Source organism: Musa acuminata, unplaced genomic scaffold (assembly GCF_036884655.1).
Source record: "Musa acuminata AAA Group cultivar baxijiao unplaced genomic scaffold, Cavendish_Baxijiao_AAA HiC_scaffold_1136, whole genome shotgun sequence".
Lineage (NCBI taxonomy): Eukaryota > Viridiplantae > Streptophyta > Magnoliopsida > Zingiberales > Musaceae > Musa > Musa acuminata.
This window is the reverse complement of record NW_027021348.1, coordinates 1,072,501-1,080,000: the sequence shown is the minus strand read 5'-3', so window position 1 is coordinate 1,080,000 and position 7,500 is coordinate 1,072,501.

Genomic DNA, 7,500 nt, shown 5'->3' with positions numbered 1-7,500 from the left:
CCGCGCAACGCAAAAACAGGCCAAAAACTGGCCAAAACGGGCCAAAACTGGCCATTTTTGGCTGCGCGAGCGAGCGGCGAGCGGCGAACAGCGAGCGAAGCGAGAGGCAGCACCGTCCCTGCTATACGAAAGCCCCATCCAGCCCTGTGCCACCCGGGGGGTTCCAGGGTGCTGAGATGGCTGACATTTTGCTCCGCTCACGACGGTCACCGCGCGACGCAAGAACAGGCCAAAAACTGGCCAAAACGGCCCAAAAACGGGCCAAAACTGGCCATTTTTGGCTGCGCGAGCGAGCGGCGAGCGGCGGACAGCGAGCGAAGCGAGAGGCAGCACCGTCCCTGCTATACGAAAGCCCCATCCAGCCCTGTGCCACCCTGTCACGAACGGTCGTCGCGCACCCGCAACAACTCCGTTCAACGAACCGTTCGTCGCTCGCACCCGCATGTACAGCTGCTTGACAGCATGTTTTCTTATGGTTTTGGGTCATTTTGCTTGTAAATATGTAAGTTCGAACAAGCTGCAGCGTTGCAAAGCGACCGTTCACCAAACCGAGCAAAACAGCCCCAAAACAGCCCAAAACGGAGCCGTTTTCGCGTGCCGCGGGAGGTGAGCGGAGTGCTGCCTCCGCTCACCAAAATGTCAGCCAGCTCAGACCCCAGGAACCCCCCGGGTGGCACATGGCTGGATGGGGCTTCGGTTATATACCGGGCGTTGAACACTCTTTCGCAAGTTCGCACGTGACCTTTACGGGAACTTGGTGTTGCGTCCGGGACCAGGTGAGCGGCTGTTTGTGGGCTTGCAGCTGTTCGTTCATCCTTGAAAGCCTTGTTTTCCTCCCTCTCCCTCTTTTCTCTTGTGCACACAAGGTGTTCGACGATTTGCTTGTAAAGCTTCCCTTTTCGCGAGACTTCGGGACTTGTCCGTTGCTCGTTCTTTCGATCTAACTTTCTTTCTCTTTTACAGGTCCTTCGGGACCTGCGAGAGGTTACAAAGTGGCTGATCCTTGCGGAGCAAGATCGCAAGGGCAAAGCGCGACTTAGGCAACGCAAGCTAAGTTCGCGTCTTTGCAACGAGGGTGACCCGCGACTTAGGCAACGCAAGCTAAGTTCGCGTCTTCGGCCGCAAGGGTGCCTCACGCCTTAGGCAATTCCAGCTAAGGTCGTGACAGTGTGGTATCAGAGCGGGCAAGCTCTTCGATCGAACAGCGAACGAACTTCGCAACTTCGCCATGGCAAAGCATCGTGGCGAATCAAGCAAGACGGGGCAAGCCGGAACCTTGCCCCAAGCAGCCGCAGGTGGGCTGCATGTGCACACTCGCTCTCATGCTGTTGGAGCCGCTCACGAGGATCGCGGCAGCGAACAGGATGAGCGAGAAGTTGGCAACTCTCCGCGAGCGGAGGAAGCGCAATCTGGTGCGCTAACAGGAAAAAAGAGTCATAAGGAGAGACTCACGACGGCGGAAACCCGCCTAGATGTTCTGGAAGCGAGCATGGAGGAACTCTACCATGGCCAACAAAGACTTGTTGGGGTAGAGAGCTCGCAAGAGGAAGCGGAGTCCAGGATCGACAAGGTCGAGGCCCTAGTCGACCGACTGTCCGATGACACCAAGGACTCCGTGCAGCACTTGCAAGACGTTGTGGCGGAACTCACGGCGAAGGTGGCTATGCTCACAAGAATGCTAAATGCGGGAGGAGGCAACACCCGCGTTGCACCGCCACAAAACTTGAGGGCACCTGAGCCCCATGGATACGGAGGGGCCAGAGATGCCAAGGAGCTCGAGAACTTTCTGTTCGACATGGAGCAATACTTCCGAGCTACGAGGCCCGATTCTGAAGATACCAAAGTTTCAATAGCAACAATGTATCTGAATGGAGATGCGAAACTTTGGTGGCGAACTCGTTGGGAGGAGATCCAACAAGGTCGGTGTCGAGTCGACACATGGGAAGACTTGAAGCGGGAGTTGAGAACTCAGTTCCTACCGGAGAACACAGAGTTCGTCGCAAGAAGGAAGCTGAGACAACTCCGCCAAAGTACCACCATCCGAGACTATGTAAAGCAGTTTTCTGCACTGATGCTGGACATACAGGACATGTCCGAGAAGGACAAGTTGTTCAGCTTCCTTGATGGTCTGAAACCATGGGCTCAGCAAGAGCTGAATCGAAGGAATGTTACCGACGTGGTCGGGGCAATTGCAGCTGCAGAAAGGCTCACCGACTTCGTTTCCTCTGAAGACCCAGCGAGAAGGAAACAATCTTCAAGCAATCGCCCTCCAAAACATTCTCGAGGGAAAGATCTCGGGGGCGAACAGAAGAAGAAGAGCTCCCACAAAGGGCCGAACCCAAAAGGCAAGGCCTCAAAACCTGGAGGATGCTTCTTGTGCGGAGGACCGCACATGGTAAGGGAGTGCCCACAGAAGCAGGCACTCAACGCTTTGACAGCTTCCATCCACCCTCCCCGATCGGACAAGGGCAAAGCTGTTGCTCTTAGTTCGAGCAGCTCAGAATCCAGCAGCGACGAGGAGGAGTCGCAAGGACCCCGAATGGGAGCAATGCGTCTGTTGAACGCTATGCGGGGTCAAGTGGGGGAGAACACGAAGACGAAGGCACAAAAAGCAGGAAGCAGCGAACTAATGTATGTGGACATTAAGCTAAATGGCCAAACGACCCGTGCAATGGTGGACACGGGCGCTACCCACAACTTCATAGCCGATCGCGAAGCACAGCGACTTGGGTTGACATTGGAGAAGAGCCCAAGCCGAATGAAGGCGGTGAACTCGGAGGCCAGGCGAATCTCCGGGTTGGCGAAGGGTGTTCCTATCAAAATCGGGACTTGGAGCGGTAACACCAACATGATGGCCGTGCCACTGGACGACTTCCAAGTGATTCTTGGAATGGAGTTTATGCATGCGGCGAAGTTGGTGCCGATGCCGTTCTTAAACTCCCTATGTATGATGGGAGGCGATGACCCCTGCGTGGTTCCCGTCTCTCGGAGAGGAACCAAGGAGCCCCAACACATTTCGGCCTTACAATTGAAGAAAGGGGTGCGAAAGGGCGAACTGACATTCGTGGCTGCTATGAAGCTAGAGCCACTCAACGAAGAGGCCATTCAAGAACCTGCTGTAGTGGCGAACGTCTTGAAGGAGTTCGAAGACGTTATGCCACCCGAGTTGCCGAAGACTCTCCCACCACGCAGAGGCGTGGATCACAGTATCGAGCTAGAGCCAGGAGTGAAGCCTCCAGCGAGACCACCCTACCGCATGCCCCCGCCAGAGTTGGCCGAACTCAGGAAGCAGTTAGGTGAACTGCTAAGCGGTGGTCTCATCCGCAGCTCAAAAGCACCTTTCGGAGCTCCAGTTCTCTTCCAGAAGAAACAAGATGGGAGCCTCCGATTATGCGTCGACTATCGAGCCCTCAACAAAGTAACGGTGAAGAACAAGTATCCCATCCCGCTCATCGCGGACTTGTTCGACCAACTGGGCAAGGCCAAGTATTTCTCAAAACTCGACCTTCGGTCGGGGTATTGGCAGGTGCGCATTGCTGAAGGCGACGAAGCGAAGACTACCTGTGTGACCAGGTATGGAGCGTTTGAGTTCTTGGTGATGCCTTTCGGCTTAACCAACGCTCCGGCCACATTCTGTACTCTCATGAACCAACTATTCAAGGAGTATTTGGATAAGTTCGTGGTCGTCTACTTGGACGATATCGTCGTCTACAGCCAAACGCTCGAGGAGCACGTCAAGCACCTTCGGACGATTTTCAAGGTTCTCAGGGAGAACACTTTGTTCGTAAAAAGGGAGAAATGCTACTTTGCTCAAACTGAGATCCTATTCTTAGGGCATCGAATCGGTGGTGGCTCCATTCGGATGGACAAGTCGAAGGTGCAAGCAGTTGCGGAATGGCGAACACCAAAGAAGGTGCCAGAGTTGAGATCCTTCCTTGGATTCGTCAACTACTATCGACGCTTCATTTCAGGATATTCGAAGCGGGCAACCCCACTGACGGAGTTGCTAAAGAAGGAGCAGCCTTGGAAGTGGTCTGACAAATGTGAGATAGCATTCCAAGATCTGAAGGCTGCTGTTCTGGAAGAACCAGTACTCAAATTGCCAAACTATGGAGAGCCCTTTGAAGTCCATACCGATGCTTCGGACTTTGCTATCGGTGGAGTACTCATGCAAGAAGGTCATCCGGTGGCCTACGAGAGCCGCAAACTCAACGAGACCGAGAGGCGGTATCCAGTGCATGAGAAGGAGATGACAGCGGTGATCCACTGCCTACGAGTTTGGCGACACTACCTCCTCGGGTCGCGATTTGTGCTGAGGACAGACAACATCGCCCTGAGTTATTTCCAAACTCAGAAGAAGCTCTCCCCAAAGCAAGCACGGTGGCAGGACTTCCTGGCTGAATTTGATATGGCAATGGAATACAAGCCCGGGAAGGCGAATGTCGTGGCCGATGCGCTGAGTCGGAAGGTGGAGTGCGTGAATGCTGCACAACTGGAGGGCAGAGGCCAAACAAGTCAGTTACATTCCAACTTCCTTTCTCGAATCAGAGATGGACTGTATAGTGATCCCCAGGCAGTTATCCTGATGCAGCTCATCAAAGAAGGCAAGGCACGACGATTTTGGGTCCAGGAGGGACTTGTTTACACAAAAGGGAATAGAGTTTATGTTCCCCGAGTGGACAATTTAAGGCGTGAACTCTTGAAAGAGTGTCACGATTCCCTTTGGGCTGGACATCCCGGCATTCACAGAACATTGGCTCTCGTGGAGAGGGCCTTCTACTGGCCAAAGATGGGGATTGATGTGGAGGAGTATGTTCGAACATGCCTTACTTGCCAACAAGACAAGGTGGAGCAACGGAAGCCGGTGGGACTTTTGGAGCCGTTGCCTGTACCAGAAAGGCCATGGGAGAGCATTTCCTTAGACTTCATATCTAGCTTGCCGCCTGTAGGGGGACTTGGATCGATACTTGTGGTGGTCGATCGGTTTTCAAAGTATGCAACTTTCATTGCTGCTCCCCTACACTGTTCAGCTGAAGAGGCGGCCAGACTGATGATGAAGGGTGTAGTGAAGTATTGGGGAGTCCCACACAATATTGTTAGTGATCGAGACGCTCGGTTCCTGGGACGATTCTGGACCGAGCTATTCAAATTGTTGGGGTCAAAGTTATACTTCTCTACAAGCCTCCACCCCCAGACGGATGGTCAAACTGAAAGAATAAATTCGCTCTTAGAGCAGTATCTCCGGCACTACGTGAGTGCCAATCAACGAGATTGGGTGAAGCTGTTGGACATCGCCCAATTCTCCTACAACTTGCAGCGGAGCTCTGCATCCAACAAGAGCCCCTTCGAAATTATCACAGGACAACAACCGTCGACTCCGCACACTATGGCAATTGGTTATACTGGGAGTAGTCCATCAGCCTACCATTTCGCAAAGGAGTGGCATCGAAATGCCGATATTGCGCGGGCTTACTTGGAGAAGGCGGCAAAACGGATGAAGAAGTGGGCAGACTTGGGAAGGCGACCACAAGAGTTCAAAGTTGGCGATTTGGTGTTGGTAAAGCTCCAACCAGCATCACTCCAATTCTTCAGGAAAAGAGTCCACAAAGGATTGGTGCGTAAGTATGAAGGGCCCTTCCCAATTATCAGCAGAGTAGGCAATGTTTCTTACAAGTTGCAGCTGCCGGCGTGGTTCAAAATTCACAACGTTCTTCACGCCAGCAACCTGAAGGCCTACCATTCGGATCCGCAAGATGCTTCTCGAAGTATTCCAACTCGGCTACCTCCCATCACAGCCTCCTACGAGAAGCGAGTGGAAACCATTCTGGCGGATCGCAAGATAAAGCTACCCAACGGAGCGGAGCAGACAGAGTACTTGGTGAAGTGGCGAAAGCTTCCCCGAACTGAAGCCAGTTGGGAGCCTGAAGACGCCCTGCGACATGAAGAAGAAGTCATCAACAACTACCAACAAGCGTCGACGAGGGCGTCGACAGTTTAAGTGGGGGAGAATGTCACGAACGGTCGTCGCGCACCCGCAACAACTCCGTTCAACGAACCGTTCGTCGCTCGCACCCGCATGTACAGCTGCTTGACAGCATGTTTTCTTATGGTTTTGGGTCATTTTGCTTGTAAATATGTAAGTTCGAACAAGCTGCAGCGTTGCAAAGCGACCGTTCACCAAACCGAGCAAAACAGCCCCAAAACAGCCCAAAACGGAGCCGTTTTCGCGTGCCGCGGGAGGTGAGCGGAGTGCTGCCTCCGCTCACCAAAATGTCAGCCAGCTCAGACCCCAGGAACCCCCCGGGTGGCACATGGCTGGATGGGGCTTCGGTTATATACCGGGCGTTGAACACTCTTTCGCAAGTTCGCACGTGACCTTTACGGGAACTTGGTGTTGCGTCCGGGACCAGGTGAGCGGCTGTTTGTGGGCTTGCAGCTGTTCGTTCATCCTTGAAAGCCTTGTTTTCCTCCCTCTCCCTCTTTTCTCTTGTGCACACAAGGTGTTCGACGATTTGCTTGTAAAGCTTCCCTTTTCGCGAGACTTCGGGACTTGTCCGTTGCTCGTTCTTTCGATCTAACTTTCTTTCTCTTTTACAGGTCCTTCGGGACCTGCGAGAGGTTACAAAGTGGCTGATCCTTGCGGAGCAAGATCGCAAGGGCAAAGCGCGACTTAGGCAACGCAAGCTAAGTTCGCGTCTTTGCAACGAGGGTGACCCGCGACTTAGGCAACGCAAGCTAAGTTCGCGTCTTCGGCCGCAAGGGTGCCTCACGCCTTAGGCAATTCCAGCTAAGGTCGTGACAACCCGGGGGGTTCCAGGGTGCTGAGATGGCTGACATTTTGCTCCGCTCACGACGGTCACCGCGCGACGCAAGAACAGCCCAAAAACAGGCCAAAACGGCCCAAAAACGGGACAAAACTGGCCATTTTTGGCTGCGCGAGCGAGCGGCGAGCGGCGGACAGCGAGCGAAGCGAGAGGCAGCACCGTCCCTGCTATACGAAAGCCCCATCCAGCCCTGTGCCACCCGGGGGGTTCCAGGGTGCTGAGATGGCTGACATTTTGCTCCGCTCACGACGGTCACCGCGCGACGCAAGAACAGCCCAAAAACAGGCCAAAACGGCCCAAAAACGGGCCAAAACTGGCCATTTTTGGCTGCGCGAGCGAGCAGCGAGCGGCGGACAGCGAGCGAAGCGAGAGGCATCACCGTCCCTGCTATACGAAAGCCCCATCCAGCCCTGTGCCACCCGGGGGGTTCCAGGGTGCTGAGATGGCTGACATTTTGCTCCGCTCAAGATGGTCACCGCGCAACGCAAAAACAGGCCAAAAACTGGCCAAAACGGGCCAAAACTGGCCATTTTTGGCTGCGCGAGCGAGCGGCGAGCGGCGAACAGCGAGCGAAGCGAGAGGCAGCACCGTCCCTGCTATACGAAAGCCCCATCCAGCCCTGTGCCACCCGGGGGGTTCCAGGGTGCTGAGATGGCTGACATTTTGCTCCGCTCAC